This window comes from Phacochoerus africanus, chromosome 8, assembly GCF_016906955.1.
Source record: "Phacochoerus africanus isolate WHEZ1 chromosome 8, ROS_Pafr_v1, whole genome shotgun sequence".
Lineage (NCBI taxonomy): Eukaryota > Metazoa > Chordata > Mammalia > Artiodactyla > Suidae > Phacochoerus > Phacochoerus africanus.
In genome coordinates this window covers 26,652,906-26,673,314 of record NC_062551.1, presented here as the reverse complement: position 1 = coordinate 26,673,314, position 20,409 = coordinate 26,652,906, and the positions used below count along the sequence as shown (strand labels likewise).

Below are 20,409 nucleotides of genomic sequence, written 5' to 3'. Positions count from 1 at the left end.
AATCATGCCTTTGATCAAAAGCTTGCTGGCTCCCTCATGTCTCTTAGAACAAGACAGTAGTTCTATTGTGCTGGCGTGTGTTGTAACATTTTGGACAGCAGAAATGACATTTACATGAAACAGCCATCCTTGGAATGCAGGAGATAAGACACTTTCAACAGCTCCTCGAAGAAGACTCTCCAGCATTGACTTTAAATCAAACAGAAGTAATAGCGTGTCATCCTGCTTCCCCTTTTCTACCTGGTGTTAATTAAAATCCTGATAACAGAACTCAGTCAACATCCAGATGAGGAAGACCAAAGCACCGCTTAAAAATGTTCAGATGAGAGTACAGTTAATCAGAATGAAAACAGCCCCCCTGCCCCAATTTTCATTCTTATTTGGCGTCTCCTGGATGATCTGATTAACAAGCAGAGGTAATTTCTTAGGCTCCTCCACACCTTTCTCCCCACCCCTTTGGAGTTTCTGAGCTGAACCCTTTGAAATAACTGAACAATTACTTTGTGCAATATTATTGAAGTTTATTAAGTTGTTGCCATCGGCTTTGTCCAATTACCAAATTTGGCTGATTTGCATATTGCAAAGCAGGGTGATGAAGGTGTCTGCAGAGTGGAACCTCAGATGTTTCTGAGCAGAGAGAAGCTGTAAAGTTTCTATGGTTCAAATCCTTTCCTCTTAAAGATTAGGACGCTGAGGCTGAGAGGTGAATTGACCTGACTAAGGTGTACACAAGCTAGAGGCAGGGCAGGGCTGTGCCCCCTGCTCCCCAGAAGCCCCATCTGTCTGCAGGGCTCTAAGCTGGCAAACCCTGCGTTGTCCCCTCCGAAGCCAAAGCTGCTTCCACATTCCCACACGTCTCAGTTAGTTCCAATTTAGACATGACATCAAGCACGTCTTAAAATGCAAAGCCATTCTGACAGGATAGAAAGGACTAAATGCGGACTACCCCGGCGCAATTCAGCAGCTCTAGAATCTTGGAATTTTGGAGCCACAGGCCGAATGGTCTGCAGTGAAACACTGTTATTTCTTTGGGGGTGAAAAACTAACTTCCAACACTTTGCATCTCTATCCTGGCCTCAGAATCCTCTGCCTCGACCTCATTTGGACCTTGCTTTTATTTTTAAACTTTTATTATGGAAAGTTACCAACACCTGCAAAAGTGAGAGTCGTATATAGTAGAGACACAGAGAGGTCGACTGACTTGCCCAAGGTCACCACAGCAAGGGAAGGGGAAAACAGAGGTGAGCTCAGGTATTTCCGTGTTTTCTTGTGTGTGAGATAAGAACACAGCATGAGACCTATTCTCTTGTAGTTGTAAGTGCACAACATGGTATCATTAACTACAGGCACAGTGTTGTACAGCAGGTCCCTACGAGTTATTCGTCACGACTAGCTGAAGCTTTATGCCTGTTGAATGGCAGTTCCCCATGTCCCTCAGGAAACCACTGCTCTACTCTCTGTTCCTCTGAGTTAGACTATTTTAGATGCCTCGTATAAGTGGAATCATACAGTATTTGTCCCTCTGTGACTGGCTTATTGCACTTAGCACAACCTCAAATTTCATCCATGTTGTTGCATATGGCAGAAATTCCTTATTTTTCAAGGTGGATTAATTTTTCATTCCTTGCCTTTGTGGTTGGGAATGTAAAATGGTGCAGCTTCTATGAAAAACAGTGTAGAGGTTCTTCAAAACAATTAAAAATAGAACTACATATGATCCCTCAAGCCTAGGTCAGGGAATTTGTCTGAAAGAATTGAAATCATCTCTCAAAGATATATTTGAACTCCTAAGTTCATTGCAGCATTAGTCACAATATGTAGAAGCAATCTAAATGATCATCAGTGGATGAATGGATGAACACACTCTTATTTATTTGTTTTTTTTTTAGAGCCACACCTGCAGCACATGGAAGTTCCCAGGCTAGAGGTCCCATCAGAGTGACAGTTGTCAGCCTACACCACAGCCACAGCAACACAGGATCCTTAAGCCACTGAGTGAGGCCAGGAAACAGACCCTTGTCCTCAGGGATACTAGTCAGGTTTGTTACCACTGAGCCCTGATGGGAATTCCTGAACACACTCTTAAATGCCTGCCATTGGTGGTTACTCAGCAATGGGGCAGTAAAGCTGGTTATTTCTGTCCTTCTGTCCCCACCTCCCAGTGCCTAGCCCAAGTACATAGTTGTATAAATTGTTGTGTGTTGATGACATGCCTTTCCTATCATCAAGCTCACCTTTAGCTGACATGGTTTGGCTGGAAAAGGCACTCTCTCTAGCCCTGCTGGCTGGCTCCAATGTCTTGGGACACAGACACATCCAGGTGTTCTTGTGAGGGGCTGTGGCCTTCTTGATGGTCTTTTCCAGCAGCAGGTAGATGATCTTGATGTCTGACCACCCACCCATCACATCAGTCATCAGAACTGGTTAGCTGGTGGAAGTCAGGAACAGTCCTGGATTTGGAGTTAGAAAACCTTGGTTAGAGCTCCTTGATTTAGATATTGTGTGTATGCCATTTAATCTCTCTGCCCTTGTTACCTTATCTATAAAACATGGACCATAATCTCAAGTTCACAGGGTTGTTTGGAATGTTGAACAGGAGCAGGGAGAGAAGGACCTTTCAGACTATTGGTGTTCAAAGCTTAACCCATCAGAAGGTGAGGCCATCAAGTGCAGGGCCCATAGGCAGTGACTGAATGTAACGTCATGTGTTCTTTCTTTTGCTTGAAATTAGATCCCAGTGTTCTAATTACTAGTCTCCATAATTACTTTAAATAAATAACTACATACTATATCCTCGGGTTGATGTATCTCAATTACCTGGGCCATTTCTATTAGAGAATGATATAGTGGACATCCTTAAGTATCTTTTGTTTTGACTTGTAGCTTAGAATAAACTTGTCAGAGAGTGATAATTGGGGTCTAGAGGGGGGAATGTTATAATGTTATGCTCACTATTGATTCTTTTTTTTGCCTGTGCCCATAGCATGTGGAAGTTTCCAGGCCAGGGATCAAACCCAAGCCACAATAGTGACAACATGGAATCATTAACTGCTAGGCCACCAGGGAACTCCAATATTTTGACTCTTTAAGTATATTTTCATTTTGCTCTCATAACATTGTGCAGATCTTACTATAACTTCGCTAGCATTTGCTTTTTTCTGGTATTTTTTAAAATAGGAATTCCTGCAGTAGTACAGTAGGTTAAGAATCTGACTGCAGCAGCTCAGGTCCCTGTGGAAGTATGGGTCTGATCACTGGCCATGAGTAGTGGGTTAAAGGATCTGGCATTGCTGCAGCTGTACCTTAGATTCATTCCCTGGCCTGGGAACTTCTGTATGTCGTGGATGCAGTCAAAAACACAAAGCAAAACAACCCCCCCCCCCAAAAAAAACCCCAGAAAAACCCTTCTTTTGTGCTTTTTAACAAAAAACACAGCACAGCTATCACCAGGTCATCTGAGAACATTTTACATACTCATAGTATTGCACTCATCATGTCAAATGGTCAACAATTTATTTTTCAATCTTTCCTCCAGCCCCCCACCCCAACCAAGTGTGAGCCAGAAGAAGAGAATGTATGCCCATCTTAAACAGCTGGAACATGGTGGGTTTATGCTAACTTGTTTGTTGAAATCACCTCTTCCATCTTGCTGAACACAGTGGTCACCTTTCAGCATTTTGAAATAAAGCTTAAACTCAGTTTTGCCCTGGGATGGTGAGTGTTGTGTTAGAACCAAGGCTCTGCTGGACCCCGAAGAGCTCTAGGAAATGGAGTCTCGGGTTTATCAAAGCCGACCTGCATCCTGAGCAGGAGGGGTGGGCGAAGCCTCTCTGCCTGATGTTTTGCAGAAGAAATTTGGGTCCATAACCCACTAAACTGACTCCAGATAAGACCACCCCCATCAAAGCCTGATGCAGGCTGGGAGGTGTCGGCCGTACACGCACCACCCGATTTAATCAATTGCAGCCCCTGGTCTAAAGAGACAATGGCTGAAAATACAACGTAGATATTATTGCAGCGAGGGAGGCTGTTGTCAAAGGAGGGTTTTTAGAAACTTATTTTAAGCTGAAAACCAGACTGAGATAAGGGATGGGTTGATGAGGAGGCTGCCTGTAAAGAGCGCTCCCGCCGCTGGAAGGGCGCAGAGGCTGCCGGGAAGGTGGAGGCTGGTGGGAGGGTGCGGGGTGCACGTCGGGGCTCTGCTGGATCATACTTTCAAATAGAAAAGAAGAGATGCTTGATATGCTACAGGAAAAGAAAAGAGAACACGGCTATAGGGAAGACTGGCGGCCAGGTACCAGGAAGTGGGAGGAGAGCGCGTGTGAGGGAATGAGGGCTTGGGTGGGGCATCTCCTGCTGGCCTGGGTAGTGAGGTCCAGGCCTCTGCTCGAGACATCACCTCTGAGGTGACACTGAGGGGGTTGCAGAGGGGAGAGGTAGCCTTTGGGAGGCACAGGGCATCTGCCTCAACCACTCACCCTCCACCCCGGCCAATCCGGCTCTCTTTGCAGTCTCCCACCCTTCACCCAAAGCCATGGACTCTTTGTATACCCGCTGGACTTTTAAAGAAGTTGCCACACCTCTTTTTCTCTTTCCAACCCTCTATTTATAGCTGTTGCCCAGAGTGAGTTACCTTTCAAAGAAATGCATCATTTTTGCCACGGAAACACATCGAATCCTTCCCACGACTTCCACGAAATCTCTTGGGTGTGGCATTGCAGGTCTCCCACAGCGATTCCATAGGGACCTCTCTTTTTCTCATTGCAGCCATGTTACCCTGGCCCCAGCTCCCTTCCTTCAGGCTCCTGTGAAGGTTTCCTTTTCTCGGATTTGTACACTTTGGTGTAAGTGATTCTATCATCCTGGAATTCCCTTCCTGCCTTGTCTACCCAGAAGATTCCCACTCATTCTTCAAGGTGGGGTTCAAATGCCTCCTGCTTTACAGACCTGTCTTTGTTCCCATTTTAACACAAACAGAAATAGTTATGTTAAAGGAATGAAGATCTCACTACCCAATGGGATAAAAGGTGGTGAGAAAAAGGCATAGGAAAAAAAAGGACATGGACACAGAGTGTCTTTTCTGCACTAGGCAGTTAGCAGAGCTGGTTGTATTTGGACATTTTGAGGACACTAAGAAGTCGAGGAAACTATGGGCCCAGGTGGTGAAGTGACTCACTTGAGATCATCCAGCTGGTCCGGGGCAGAGCTGGGACTGGAACCCATCTCTCCCAGACTCCAAGGCCCATGGACATTAGACATTAGTCCTCTACAGCCCTGAAATGATGGTCTGGAGGCCCTGCTTATTCCCTCAGTGAGGGTGGCAGTGCCTGAGTCCACATGGGCATAGGAACCCCTTCTCCCCATCAAGAATTTGCAAGACTGTAAATGTGCACCTGGGGTGGGGAGAGAGGCCGTCACCCGGACCACATTCCTCTTCTTTCACGTTCCACAGATTCTTTTCTTTGCCATCAACACAGTTCTTGTCACACTCAAGTCACTCACTTATCCCACAAATATTTAGCCACCACTCGCTCTGTGTCCCAAGCACTGTTTTAGGTTGTGGGGCTGCAGCAGGGGATAGAACAGACCAAGATTCCTGACTAGTGGAGATTACTTGCTAGTGAGGGAGACAGAAAATAAGTCAATGGATAGATTTAGAAGGTGGTTGGTGGGGATAAGTGCCGTGGAGGGAAATAGAGCAGGAGAGGCTGGCAGAGATGTCTATGACAGCTCTTCTGGGGGGTGGTTGGGTGGGCAGCCAGCCAGGCAGGTGGGGCAAGGAGAATGATGCGAGGGAGGGAACTGGGCAGGTGTCTGGGAGGAGCATCTGTCTGCCTCTGCTTCCAAGTTGCTGCTCTCCACGTCTCAAGTGTTCAAGATTATTTTAGGTTTGGAGCTGCATCTTCTGTGTCTCTCTATCATCCTCTCTAATGCACATGCAGTATGGCAGCTCTCTGTGTCTCTCTCCACTCGGATCCCTCTGTTTGTGTTTCTTTGAGACTGTGGTCCTCCTGAGAGTTATTCTTAGTTGGCCCGAGGCAGTGGCTGTGTTTCATTTACTCTGGGCTGAAGCAAATTGTCCTTTGGGCAGAAACCTGATGCCATGCCACCTTCTGGGCAGCACCCTTTCACTTCTCCCAGAACTTGATGGCTGATCTGTTCATGCCCAGTGTCATGAGAGTTTCACAGTGATCTTGCAGAATGAACTCATTAAAGATCATTAAATATTCGGGCTGGGGTCAGTGCCTGACAGAATGGCTAGTGGGGCATGCCAGAAGCAGGAGACCTTGGCACTGAATGGAGTGCCAATGAGAAGGACACACACCCTGCATCCTGATGGGAATGCTCATCAGGAGAGGCAGCAATCCAAGTGCCAGGTACTTGGCTCGCATGTTTGTCAGTGATTCACGAAGTGATTATCAACATTCAAAACCACTTCATGAATCAACCAGGAGCTGGAACAAGATTTAACCATAATGAGCTCATTTCCATAGAAATATGACCAGAACCACTGGTGGATCAAATTGTCGTGGCTCAGTCTTCCACCCACCCCTCCTGCCACCACCTGGCTTCCAACAGGCTCATTTCAGGCCTCACTATGCTCTGTTGCTTTGCACTCTAACCAAGAGCTGCCACATCCAAGAAACTCAGAAATGGTGGATTCAAAGTCCTTCTTCTTCTTCTTTTTTTTTTTTTTTTTTTTCTTTTTAGGGATGCACCCGTGGCATATGGAAGTTCCCAAGCTAGGGGTCGAATTAGAGCTGCAGCTGCTGGCCTACAGCCACAGCCACAGCAATGCCAGATTTAAGCCGCATCTGTGACCTACACCACAGCTCATAGCAATGCCAGATCCTTAACCCACTGAGTAAGGCCAGGGATCGAACCCATGTCTCGTGGATACCAGTCAGGTTTGTTACCACTGAGCCATGATGGGAACTCCCAGAGTCCTTTGCTCTGCTGGAGAGTGAGCATCCTTTGAGGTCTGATGTGAGCTGAACCGTGTCCCCTCCAATACACGGTCCATGTGTTGAAGCCCTAACCTCTAGGACCACAGAATATGACAGTGTTTGGAGATAGGGCCTTTAAAGAGGGGATTAAGGTCAAACAAAGTCATAGGGTTGGGCCTTGATTGCATAGGACTGATGTCCTTCTAAGAAGAGATTAAGGCTCAGGCGTGCAAAGAGGAAAGACCACATGAAGACACAGGGAGGAGGTGGCCATCTTCAAGCCAAAGACAGAGGTCTCAGAAGAATTCGACTCTACCCACGCCTTGACTTCAGACTGCTAGTCTCCAGAACTGTGGGGAAATATATTTATATTGTTGGAGCCACGCCATCTGTAGTACTTTGTAATGGCAGACGTAGCCCACTCATTCAGGGTTCTTTTTTGTTGTTGTTGTTGTTGCTCTTTAGGGCTGCACCCACCACCTGTGGAGGCTCCTGGGTTAGGGGTCTCATCGGAGCTACAGCTGCCGGCCTACACAACAGCCACAGCAGTGCCAGATCTGAGCTGCATCTGTGACCTACACCACAGCTCATGGCAATGCTGGATCCTTAATCCACTGAGCGAGGCCAGGGATCAAACCCGCAACCTCATGGTTCCTAGTCGGATTCGTTTCCGCTGCACCATAGCAGGACCACCTCATACAGGGTTCTTGAGGGTGCTTCTTGGGAAGCACCTCATACAAGCTTCTTGGGAAGCTTCCAGACTTTATCAACAGGGTTACCTTGGCAAGGTGCCTTCTCTGGAGGCCATTTAATTCCTTCTCGGAGCCTCAGTATCCTTCCCCCAACAACCTTGAAGTTGGCTGTCCTTTGGTACTGCCACCTGCCAGAAAGAAGCCCATTTGGACCTTGTGCTGCCAAGGGCCTCCTTACCATTGGGCCACTTTCCCCCTTGTCTTAGCTTGGTTCTTCCTAAAAGCAGGTCCTAAGACAGAAATGGGTATGTGAGGTTTACAGGTGGTGTGAGCCCGAGAAGCACGGCCAGAGGATGGGGAGTGAGACAGAGAAGAGAATGGAGCTGCTGCTCGGTTGTTATGACAGTGATTGGGTTCATTCTCGTTGGGGGCCCTGGGAAAGTATGTACAGCACACCTGATTGTGTCACCAAGGGGCAAGGGAGCCCAGGCATTCATCTACCAGCACTTGCCCCTCATGGCCTAAGGGTTTTGTTCGTGACTCCCCGGCACTAAGGTGAGTTCCTGCAACCAGCAAGACCCCTTGGGCATAGAGACACAGGGAGATGGCGCCATGTCTAGGAATGTTGGCAGTGACTACTAGGGTGGGCAAAGGGCTTTGGAGTAGCACCCATGGAGCCCACTGCACCCAGCCCCTTCCTCTCCAGACCTCCCCTTCCATGGACTCCAACATGTCATGCATCTCGCCCACCCAAATGCAAAGCACTCTTCCTCTCTCTCTCTCTGGCTGAGCTTTCAGCTCCCTTCCAAGAGGCGTTTGCTCCGTGAACACCGGCATCTGTTTCAGAGGCGTCACTTCAATAGAGCCACTTCTGTTCCTTCGGACTCACCACTCACCTACATGAAAGGCAGAGTCTCTCAGAAACCGGAATGAAAGGATTCCTCGGCCAGCTTTCCTTTCTGCTGAAAGGATGGCCCCATCTCCCAGATCGCCCAAAGAATCCAGGTTAGCCGGCAGCTCAGCAGTGGTGGGGAAGTATTTCGGGAGTAATCTCTGTCATTTCTCAAATGGCCACATTTGAAAGTAGCGTCCTTCTCGGGTCTCTTCTGCTGGCCCGTTTAAAGGAGATTGTGATGGAATTTCAAGGCTGTGCTTTGGGGATGGGGTCCAGCCCAGCCGCCCCATCTTGCTTGGGCCCTGCGTGCCTGGGCCTTGCCTGAATTTCCTTTCTCTGTATTTTGGCATTTCCTCCTTCACCTCCTCTGGATCTGGAGTCATCTACAACTTTTTCTTTCCCCTGAGAATTCTGCCTAACCAGTGAGGCCAGGCGATGCTGTGGGAGGAGCATCGGGTCTGGAATCAGGCAAAGCTGGATGTGAAACTCCACGCTATCACTCAAGAGCTCTGGAGCCCTGAGCGGCCACTGGCCTCCTGTTTCCTCTTCTCTCCAGCACCTCAGCTCGCCAAGTCACCTCTTCGGAGAGGTGCTTCCTGACACCCCAGCTAAAATGGGACCCACTGCATCATTCTCTAATGCTTACCTTGCTCATTTAAATGCCTTTGTTTACTGGGTTATGTGTGTATGCATCTCACGAGGCTGTAGGCCCTATGATGCAGATACATCTGTGAATATTGTAAAATGCTGTCCATTGCTGTACCACTCAGTGTACAGAAGCACCTGGCGCATAGTAGGCTCTCAGTCAATATTTACTGAACGAGTGAGTGAAATCAATCAACCTCTCCAGATGTTGGATGGGAAGAGACCCAGAGTGTGTCCCAAAATACAGAAGAATTACACAACTCGGGCTCAAAGACCCATCTCACCAGGAAAAAAAAAAAATAAGACCGATCCCCTTCTAGCTTTTGGTTGAGGCAGAAAAGGCCTACACGAAGGACACACCAAGTGTTTGATCAGCTGGACTTACTACCCCAGCGTGTCTAAGGTAATATTTCATTGGATTTCACCCTGTATTTGAAAGCAAAACAATTCGCATTTGAAAAATCTCATTACTAGCATCTTCCCTCCAAATCCATTAACGGCGCGAGTGTTTCTGGCAGCCGAGATCACCTCGGATTATAGTATGAAATGCAACTCTGGGGAAAACTGTATGTTTCAAGATGTTTGTACCATTCAATTGTCAAATATTCACACGGTTATGATTCTCAAAGAAAGAACACAATGTAGGGAAATTGGTAACAAAATAAAAGCTCCAGGATGTATTGAGAGAAGGCAGCCAAAGGATTCCTGCCTGACATATCTAATCCCAGGAACGGGAAATTAAAAACCACGCCAGAATATCAATGTTTCACATAGAACATGGCTTTTCTTGAGCACGATTCCAGGTCTCACCCTGCAGAGCAATCGCGGCCTTCACCAGACCTTCGGGTCTCTTGCAAGCACCCTTTTCTCATCCCAGAGGAAACAAGAAGTTTCCTTCTCTCCCACCCAGACTCACTGCAGCAACTAAATCTGGCTTTTCACTAATCTCTCATTTCACATGTCCACCCCTGTCTTGGTGAACTCAATGACATCATACTCAAAGACTCATCAGCCTTTAGAGCTGAAGAGGTTCTGTAAGATTGGAAAAAAAAAAAAAAAAGGTGAGGGTTGGGGTTTTGTAGTCAAAGGAATTTGGGAACTACAGCAATGCGACTTTCCTCTCAGAGCTTCCCAGTTCATACAGGCATGTTCAAGGTTCTGAGACGTCCCATGCTCAAGAATCCTGTTTATATTTATTTAACTTAGTATTGTTCCAAATTAGCTGGCTAGGCGGCCTTTAGTTTGACCATATGAAATAGTCAAATTCTATGGAAAACTAGTGTACAAATAGAGATCCCCCAACCTTCAACAGATGAGGCAGAGTTCCCATTGTGGCGCAGTGGAAATGAATCCTACTGGGAACCATGAGGTTGCGGGTTAGATCCCTGGCCTCACTCAGTGGGTTAAGGATCTGGTGTTGCTGTGAGCTGTGGTGTAGGTTGCAGACGTGGCTCGGATCTGGCATTGCTGTGGCTCTGGCGTAGGCTGGCAGCTGTAGCTCTGATTAGCCCCCTAGCCTGGGAACCTCCATATGCCATGGGTGTGGCCCTAAAAGACAAAAAACAAACAAACAAACAAACAAAAAAACCCAAAAAAGCAGATGAGGCAGCAAAGGACAGGGAAGGTATCAGAGTGCTTGATGAATTGGCTGGTCGGTGGCAGAGCCAGGAAGGACTGGACACCAGGGACCATGACACCCAATTCAGGGATCCTCTACTATCCTCCCTTAATTTACTTCAATTCAGTAAAATTCCACTCAACCCATCCCATCCCACCCTATTCATGCCATGCATATTTCTTAAGCACCTGTCATGGCCAGGCGCTGTTCTGAGTGCTGGAATACACAAGACACCTAAGACTGGGCCATGCAGAATCTGACTTTGCCCCCACAGAGTTAAGAGGCTAATTTGGAGCCTCTCATCATTTTCTTCCCATCTTCTCTCCCTCCCCTCTTTCCTCCCTCTCTCCCTCATTCCAGGTCATGTTTCACTCTGAGCAAGGTAAATGGCCCTCAAACTCCACCTAAATCACATCACTCCCTGTGTGAGGACCTTAATTGATTCCTTTTTGTCTCTCAGACCAGGTGTAGTCTGTGGGACTGTGAGCTCCAGGATAGCAGGGCCTGGGCTGGTCTCTTTCACTCTCCCAAGCACAACACCTGTCTCATAGCACCTACTCCACTGATACCCATCCCATGGCTCATGTCCGTCCTGCAAGACATCCTTGGACCTTACACTCCTCTGCTTGGCCTGAAACCCTCCCTCTACAGCAGGTAGTAACCTGATGAACTCTCCATACAACCCCACCTTCCTTTCCTTGTGGTTTTTCTTGAACTAATTCTTCAGCGAGAGATAGCGAACATTCAGTCCCTCCTATGTTGATTCGAATTTCACACCCAGCTCAATTTCTCACCTCTTTTAGAAAGACTTCCCTAAAGTCCTTCCTTCTCCCTTCCTCCCTCCTCATCAGGCACTATACTAGATCCTATGAATATAAATATGAGTCACGAGTAACTCCTGTCTTTATGAATCTCATGGTCCAGTGGAGAAGATAGACAAGTGACTCATTATAATGCCATGACTGAAGTGTACACCAGCTGCCAGAGGTCTGTAAATGGAGAGTCAGCTCGTGTGGGGTCAGGAAAGGCCTCCAGAGGAAGGGGATGTACTAGCTGATCCTGGAAGTAAAAGATGAGGTAATACAGAGGGAAACTTGCTGGGGTTGGTGGAGAGGAAAGGAGTAGGAGGCCCAAGAGCTGCCCACTAGAGGCATCACATCTTCTAGCACATTGTCCTTGAATGTTATTTGGGGTCAGATCTCAAACTGAGTCCCAGTTTTGTGATTTCTGCTTCTTAGACAAGTTACTTCATTTTAGTAAGTCTCATCATTTATGAAATCAGACTATTCTTAGCACAGAGACTGGCACATAGTAGATGCTCAATAAATATATGTTGAACAAATGAATGGATATTTTTCTAATCGTCTTTACTGGTGAAAGTATTTCAAGTGATGAAGTGACTCGTCCTGTGTTAGTTCTCTCTCTCTTCCTAGTTTTATTCCCTAAGAGACGTATAGAGAGGACAGGACATTGTCTATGACTTGAGTGGAGCATGGCTCATCTGCTTCCTCCCAAGAAGATTCTCTACCTTCCATTAGCGTCTTTCTCACGCTCAACTTCAGCCTTGACCTTTCTATCTAAAAATAGATCATAAGGTAAATGGAGCCTATTGTTCACTTCCTCATCTCCTCAATTTTTCTGAGTAAAGTGTACTCCATGAATGAAGTAGCACGAGTGTTGGCAAGACCTTTTTTTTTTAAATTCCCAGGTGATCAGATTTAACTAAATCTGACCTTTTCTTCCTTCATTCTCCTGACCTCTTGCCCTGCATTAAAATAAAATCCCTTTGTGTCTCAGTCCCCCATCAGTGGTCAGTGGCCGGCTGCTCCGCCCTCTGTAAACATTTTTTTTCTCTAACGAGTTGTTCCAGTGAGCTCCACTGCCCCTTCTGCCCCTGGAGTAGAACCATATTTTAGGCATTCCCTGCCCTTCAGCAGAAACTGGGAGGGCGCAGGTGGCAGAGGACACTTGGCGCTCATCAAGTAAATAGCTGTGCCAATCCCTCTCTCTGGTGTCTCCCATTCAGTATCACGTTTAAGCCTTACAGTGACTCTGGTTGTTGTTGAAATTCAAAGTTCAGGCTTCACCCTGACCAATTAAATCAGAATCTCAGGGGTGGGGTCTTGACGTTGGTATTTTTAAAAAGTGCTCCAGGCCATTCTAATATACAGGCAACATTTTAAATTACTGCCTTCCATCAGGCTGCCTCCTAGAAAGTATGTTTTAGAGAATTTTAGGAGCCATCAATATAAATACCAGTTTGAGGATGAAAGGGTACTTGGAGTGAGGCCATTGGTTGGGGCCATAACTTTGTTCTGAGGCAAGAACAAATGGGTTCTTCAGGGGATAATCTAGTCAATCAAAAATACTCTTTGAACGCTTTTGCCCAAACATAAGGGAACTTGAAGTGCTAACAGTGGATAATACCCAGGGGATGTCTCACAAAGTAGCACAGGATGGAAGTCTAGCATGAACAGCTCTCCCATGTGACAAGAGAGAGTTTTTGTGCAGTGGACATCCTAAGGGTTGTGTTCAGCTTGCTGAATTCTGAAGATCTGAAAATTCACCACTGCAGAAGATCACAGACAGAAAATTCAATCCAGGAAGAAATGGTGTGCATTTTGCAGATCCCACTCTAAAAAGCTTCACAACATCCTTTATTGAGATTAACAGAGAGATTCTTACAGGAAGTTCTTGCAAACTCTTATAAGACATGGGTAGTCTTGATTCTGTTTCAGAATCATTTCCCTAAGCTGAATGTGCCTGAGGGTGCCACTAATTATTTGCTGGGAGGGAGTTGAGTTAGTAGTAGAAATGCGCTACATTAATGTTGGCTATTAGTTGTAATTTGTTTGATGTGTATTTGTTTACATGAATTGCATACTCAACTATTTTAATGCTTTCCATATTGTGGATTCATTTCCTGTAATTATGCTATTGGTTAAAGGAATCCCTCCAGGTTTGTAAAGATGGATATTTAAGACCAGTAAGCTCAGCTGAATATGTGTCCAAGTTCTCTAACCCTTGATGGGAAAAGTAGGCAAGCAGTGCCATTTTACAGAAGATAGAAGAACTATATTTAGATTCTTTTGGGAGAGCACATAAAATAAGTATACAACAGTCTTGCACCCTTTAGGTTGGAAAAATGGTGGGTTTTTTTGTTTTTTTTTTTTTTCCTTTTTAGAGCTGTATCTACAGCATATGGAGGTTCCCAGGCTAGGGGTAAAATTGGAGCTACAGCTTCGGACCTATGCCACAGCATCTCGGGATCTGAGCTGTGTCTTGGACCTACACCACAATTCATGGCAACACTAGATCCTTACTTAACCCACTGAGCAAGGCCAGGGATCAAACCTGCAGCCTCATGGATCCTCGTCCAGTTCATTAACCACTGAGCCACAATGGGAACTCCTAAAATGGTGTGTTTAAGTCCACTATCAAATCACAATAGAATTAACTACAGACATACAAATAGATACCAGAAAAATGTAAAGAACATCCTTTATTTGTCCTTGGATTCATGTCAACTACGTAACAGAGTGATTAAGTGGATGGACACTGAAGCAAGCATTCTAGAGTCTAAATCTCAGCTCTGCTGCTTACTACCACCTGTGTGACCTTGGGCAAATCACTTAGCTTCTCTGTGCCCCATATTCCTCTTCCCTGACATGGCGATGACAACAGTATGTACAGTCACATTGCTCTGAGGATTAAATCTGCTAATATTTTGTAAATCATGCCTAAGAGTGCCTGGCACATAGCAAATGCTATATATATGTTTGTTAAATATAAACAGATGAACTCCCAACATCAGTTCTCAAATTTCAATGAGCATATGAATCACATGGGGATTTTATAGAAATGCAGACTTATTTCAGTAGGTGTGGGGTGGGGCCTGAGATTCTGTATTTCTAACAGGCTCCCAGGTAATGCTGATGCTGCTGGCTCAGGATCAAACTTTGGGCAGTGTGGGGTCTACACACTTCAGCTTGATGGGGGAGGGAAGGGTTTAGGTGTGACACAGCTGTTCTTTTTCACTTGCTTCAGCTCTCCAGCAGCTGTGGGTGGTTGAAAGTAAACTCTTAGAATCAAGCTCTTGAAGATGCCATGAGAAAAATCTCTCCTTATACCCTTTAATGCTCCCGCTTGTTACTCCAGGACCCAAAACATTCAGTCAGCTGGCTTTACCCTAAACAAGAGAGCAGTAAGGTGTGGAGATTCAGATCCCACTAATGGAGCATTTTAGAGACCAGTCCCTGTCTCTCCTTGCACACATGGTTTGTCCATGGTAAGTTTTTTGGGAGTTACTATGCAAAAAAATGATTTGTCTGGTTTCTGGCTTGAGCCACCTCAGCAGGTGCTCCTTTTGTGATCCTGCTTTGATAATTTCCAGGCCTGGAGTTCTGGCTGTGACGCAACAACATTGGTGGTTTCTCTGCAATGCCAGGATACAGGTTCAATTCCCAGCATCAGCGCAGTGGGTTAAAAGATCTGGCATTGTTGCAGCTGTAGCATAGGTTGCAACTGCAGCTCAGATGTGATCCCTGACCTGGAAACGTCACATGCTGCCAGGCAGCCAAAAAAGAACAAAGATAATTTCCAGGCCCTTAGAAGAGGGGATAGAGGAAAGACGAGACCAGTGCTCTCACCCAGTGAGAACAAAGTTCTGTCCCTACAATCAAACTAACATTCTGGTTATTTGTTCTTCGAATGCATGTTCTACATTAGCTTAAACTTGCATCCACCAAGTAAGTTGATGTAAGTTTCTTTTTTCTTTTTTTTTGAAATTTAATTCTCGTTTATTAAAAAAAATTTTAATATTTTAAAATATTTTATATTTTAATATTTTTTAAAATATTTTTAATATTTTTAATAAAATATTTTAATATTTTATATTAAAAACATTTTAAATTTTCACTGTTATAATTTTATTTTTTTAATTACTCAATGAATTTGTTACATTTATTGTTGTACAGTGATCATCACGATCCAATTTTATAGGATTTCCAGTTTCTTTAATTCCCTCTTGATACAGTGCAGATATTTAAAGCATCTGAAAATGGCTACAGAAAAACAGGAGCCGAAAGCTTTCAAAAGGCCCAGTTTGTTAAGCTAAAGAATACAGGGGCCCCGGGTGAATCAGAGAATGATCTATGCCATGGTTGTGTTTATTGCGTCCTAATATTGCTGCCAGCTCAGCATTCAAGGGCTCTCCTGTGTGTCCTTGGCCACCTGGGCTTCAGGTAGGTGACTGTACCTACTTAGTAGGCGGTGAAGAAGATTGTGACCTTATGATTTGACCTACCAGCTGTGCATACTTAGAGAAGGGTTCAAACCTTACTAAAAAATCAGCATTTTTTTTTTTTTTTGAGTAAGCATGCCTAGACGAAAAGAAGGGGAAGGCATGACAAATGTTAGATAACACTGAAAAATCAATCATTAGCAAAAGCCACATTTTTACAGAAAATAAATATTTCACCATGATTTGGTGCCTTCCATTGAGGACCATCTGTTATTAATCACTGCTTGACTGTGCCCTGATGTTTTCTCAGGTTCTTGTATATGCTTTATTCCCATCTCTCCTTCTTTAAGAAATGGTAGCTCCTTATTTGTTTAATTGACATATAGTTAATACACAGCGAAAGGCACAGGTCTTCACAGTACAGGTTAATGACTTTTCACAAATGCATGCGGCCATGTAATCCGCATCTCTGTCAAGACACATGGCATTTCCATTCCCCCCCAAAACATTCCGCCTGCTCCTTCCAATCCGCCCTTCTCCCCGCTCCCCCCGGCCCTCAGGAAAACCCTGCTCTGACTTCTTCCCACAGAGATCAGTTTTGCCTGTTCCAGAACTCCACATATCTCAAATTGTGCAGGATAAATTCTTTTTGTATCTGTTTTTTTTTTTTTTTTTAAAGCTCATTTGAGGCTCTCATCCGTGTTGTTGTATCCGAAATTTATTCTTCTTTATTGCTGAGTACCTTCTGTTATATGATTGTAACTCCATCGTTTATCCATTCACTTGCTGGAGAGCATTTGGGTCATTTCTGCTTTTTGGCGATTATGATTAAAGCTCATATGGACATTCTCGTTTAACTCTTTGTGCGCATTTTCGTTTCTCTTGGGTAACTACAGGCTGACCTCGTTTTCTTGCTTATAGCTCTATGGTGCTTTGCGGATTCTGGGCTTTTTACATACGGAAGTTTTGCAGCAACCCTGCGTCAAGCAAACCTATTGGTTCCGTTTTCCCAATAGCATCTGCTCACTTCCTGTCTCTGTGTCACATTTTGGTAATTCTTGCAACGTTTCATACTTTTTCATTATTATTACCTTTGTTATGGTGATTGGTGACCAATGATCTTTGATGTTACTGTTGCAAACAGATTGCAACTCACCGAAGGCTTAGATGATAGTTAACATTTTTTAGCAATAAAGTATTTTTTAAATTAAGGTATGTACATTTTTTTAAACATAATGGTACTGCATACTTAATAGACTATAGTAGAGTGTAAACAACTTTTTTTTCTTTTTTTGGTTCTGCAAAAAACTCTCTTGCTTCCATTTTGTCCATGGCTTGGGGGAGGGCCCCAGGGTGGTTAAAAAGCTGCCTAGTAGCTGCACAGAGAGGCTTCAGGCAGAAGCTCTGACACTGGGGGGTATCAGAGGGGGCTCCTCAAAGACCACTGGGCTCTGGACACTGCCAGTCATGCTTGGGGGGAGCCTTTGGAAAAGATACCCGAGCAGCCTAGCCTGAGGGTATCTGCTGTGGACCTGCTGGTCGCCCATCTTCTTGATGAGTTTCACCTGCTCACCCAGGAAGCGGTTCTCCAGGAAGTCACAGAGCTGGGGGGTCTGTGTGGGCAGAAGCCAGGGCATGCAGCCCCAAACGACTTGGTTCAGGTTCTTCTCTAGGACTGTGGCGGCTTCCACAGAGTCCTGGGTTTTACCCTCCTCGTCTTGGGATGGTTCCTGCTCGTCCTGGAAGAGGGCACGGCCGCTGCGCCAGTTTTGCATCTTCGAGAGACGCTCTGAGCTCTTGTGATTTTCCTCGGTCAATTTGCGGAATAAGTGGCCCATGCCGACCAGAGCCACGTCGTCATGGTGGAAATGGAAGCCCAGAGAGAGGTAGGTGTAGAAGGCCAGCAAATGCATGTTGACCAGGCGGCTGGGGGGTCCCCACCTGTATGGAATAATTGTGACTAGGCTGGGAGCTCATGGTTGGTGGGAAATAAGGAGCTAAGCTCAAAAATGGTGTTGGCTGGTCCCGGAGGCCGAGGATATCTGAGTGGTTGATTCTGAAGGTTGCAGCTAGTTAAAATGTTGGAGGGTGGTCAAGGAAGGGGTGTCCCTGGGTCTGTTCTGTCCAAACACTGTTGAGGCAAGAGACAGAAATCCAATACCCAGAGTGCACTGCCTTTCATGCACCAAGAAACCAAACAATTTGTTTGACTTGCTTTACGGAAGTACTTGCCTTGTTGTGGTGGTCTGGAATTGAACCCGCAATATCTCTAAGGTATGTCTGTATATAGAAGTGGAATTGCAGCTCACAGGGCAAATAAATATTTACCTTTATGAGAAACGGCTAGACAGATTGCAAAGTGACCATTTTGCTTTCTTGATAGTAATATACCAGAGTTCCTGTTGCTCCATATCCTTACTGATATTTGATGGTATCAGTCTTCAAATGCCAGCCATTATATTGTGTGTATAATTGTATACTGTATTTAGTTTAGAACATTTGCATTTCCCTGATGACTAATGCTCTTGAGCCTTTTGACTATGTGCTTATTGGACACTCATGTGTATTCTTTTATGAATGGCCTATTCAAGTCTTTTTACTGATTACAAAAATTGGATTGTCTTCTTATGACTGAGGTTTGTGAAGTTCCTCATATATTTTAGATTCAGATGCTTGTCAGATACATGTTTTGTGAATGCATTTGTGGATTTTCACCTGGTCTGTGCCTGATTCTTAATAATGTCTTTTCATAAAGGTTTTAGAATTTTGAGAAAGTCTAGTGTATCAGATTTTCCCTTTGTGACAAACGCTTTTTCATTCCTGTCTGAGAAATCTACTTCGAAGCTGCAAAGATATTCTTCTGTGGTTTCTTTTGGCAGTTTTATTGTGTTAAGCCTTTATACTGATGTGTATGATCTATGTTGAGTTAACTTTTGTGTATGGTATGAGGCAAGAGTGGAAGTTCATTTTTACCCCTTATACATAGAGAGCTATTTGTTGCGGTGATGTTTATTGAAAAAACTCTCTCTCCCTCAATGAATTTCTTAGGTTCCTTGACTCCAAATCAGTTGGTTATATGAACATGGATCAGACTGGACTTTGTTCTGTTGCACTGTTTATGTCCTTCGTTGCTAATACCACTGTCTCAGTTACCATGGGTTTATCATAAGTCTTGAAATCTTTCAGTGTACTCTTTTTCAAGGTTGTTTAGCTTTTCTCGGTTCTCAAGATGATTTTAAAATCATCTCATAAATCTCGACAAAGAAAAATTAAGATTTTGTAAAATGAAGGTTTAAATACAGTGAAATGTACAGATCTTACAAACATATATATCTGTGTAAGCAACACTTTTATCAAGATCTTTCAATAACCCCAGAAAGCTGCCCTGTGCCCCTTCCTAGTCATTCTGCCTTCTCAGAAGTAACTCCTTATCTCATTTTTGTCACCCAAGTTTAGTTTTGCCTTTTCTAGAATTTCCTGTAAAGGAAATCAGTAATTCTGACAAATCATACACAGTACACAGAATGTGTATGTTTGTGTGAAAGCTTCCTTTTAGCATATAGTACTTTTGCTTTGTCTATCAGAGGTGCGTTCATTTTTATTGCTAAGTAGCATTCCACTGAGTGAATACACCACAGTTTGTTCGTTCTTTCACTTCCTGATGAACACCTGGGTTGTTACCACCTGGACTGTTGTGAAAAAGCTGCTCTGATTAAATTTGTGAAATACTTTTTGTGGTTAGGTGTTTTCATTTTTCTTAGGTAAATACCTTAGAGTGGAATTGCTGGTTGTAGACGAAACATGTTTATCGCTTTAAGAAACTGCTAGAACCCTTTCTAGAAATGTTGTCATGTTTTACAATCCTACAGAAATGGACAGGCATTCTGGGCATTTCATATCTTCACAAAAATTTGGGGTTCATTGTAACAACTTTATATATGCGTCATAATGTCTCATTACAGTTTTAATTTGCTATTCCCTGGTGACTGAAGATGTTGAATAAATTCTTATATGCATATATGTGTTTTGTAAAGTCTCTGTTCAAACTTTTGACCATTATTTATTGGATGGGTTTTTTTTTGTTGTTGTTGTAGAGGATACAGAGATAGAGATATTTGTATTATATATATCCTCTTTCAGATACTATGAATATTTTTTCTCTGTTTATGGCTTGCTTAATCATTTAAAAATGTCTTTTGATAAGTAAAAGTCTTTTAAAATAGCATTTTGATGAAGTCCAACTTTTCAATTTTCTAATGGTTACTAAATTCTATATCCTATCTAGGCAACTTCATTTAGGCCAAATTCACAAAAATATTAATGTGTTTCTTCCTTAGACATCTCAGAGTTTTAGCTTTTATGATTAGGTA

General features: G+C 44.3%; 1 pseudogene; it reads right to left on the bottom strand.

Moving 5' to 3' along the window:
* Positions 1-17,430: 17,430 nt before the first annotated feature.
* On the bottom strand, positions 17,431-18,016 carry LOC125133178 (ferritin light chain-like; annotated as a pseudogene).
* Between the last annotated feature and the right edge of the window lie 2,393 nt (positions 18,017-20,409).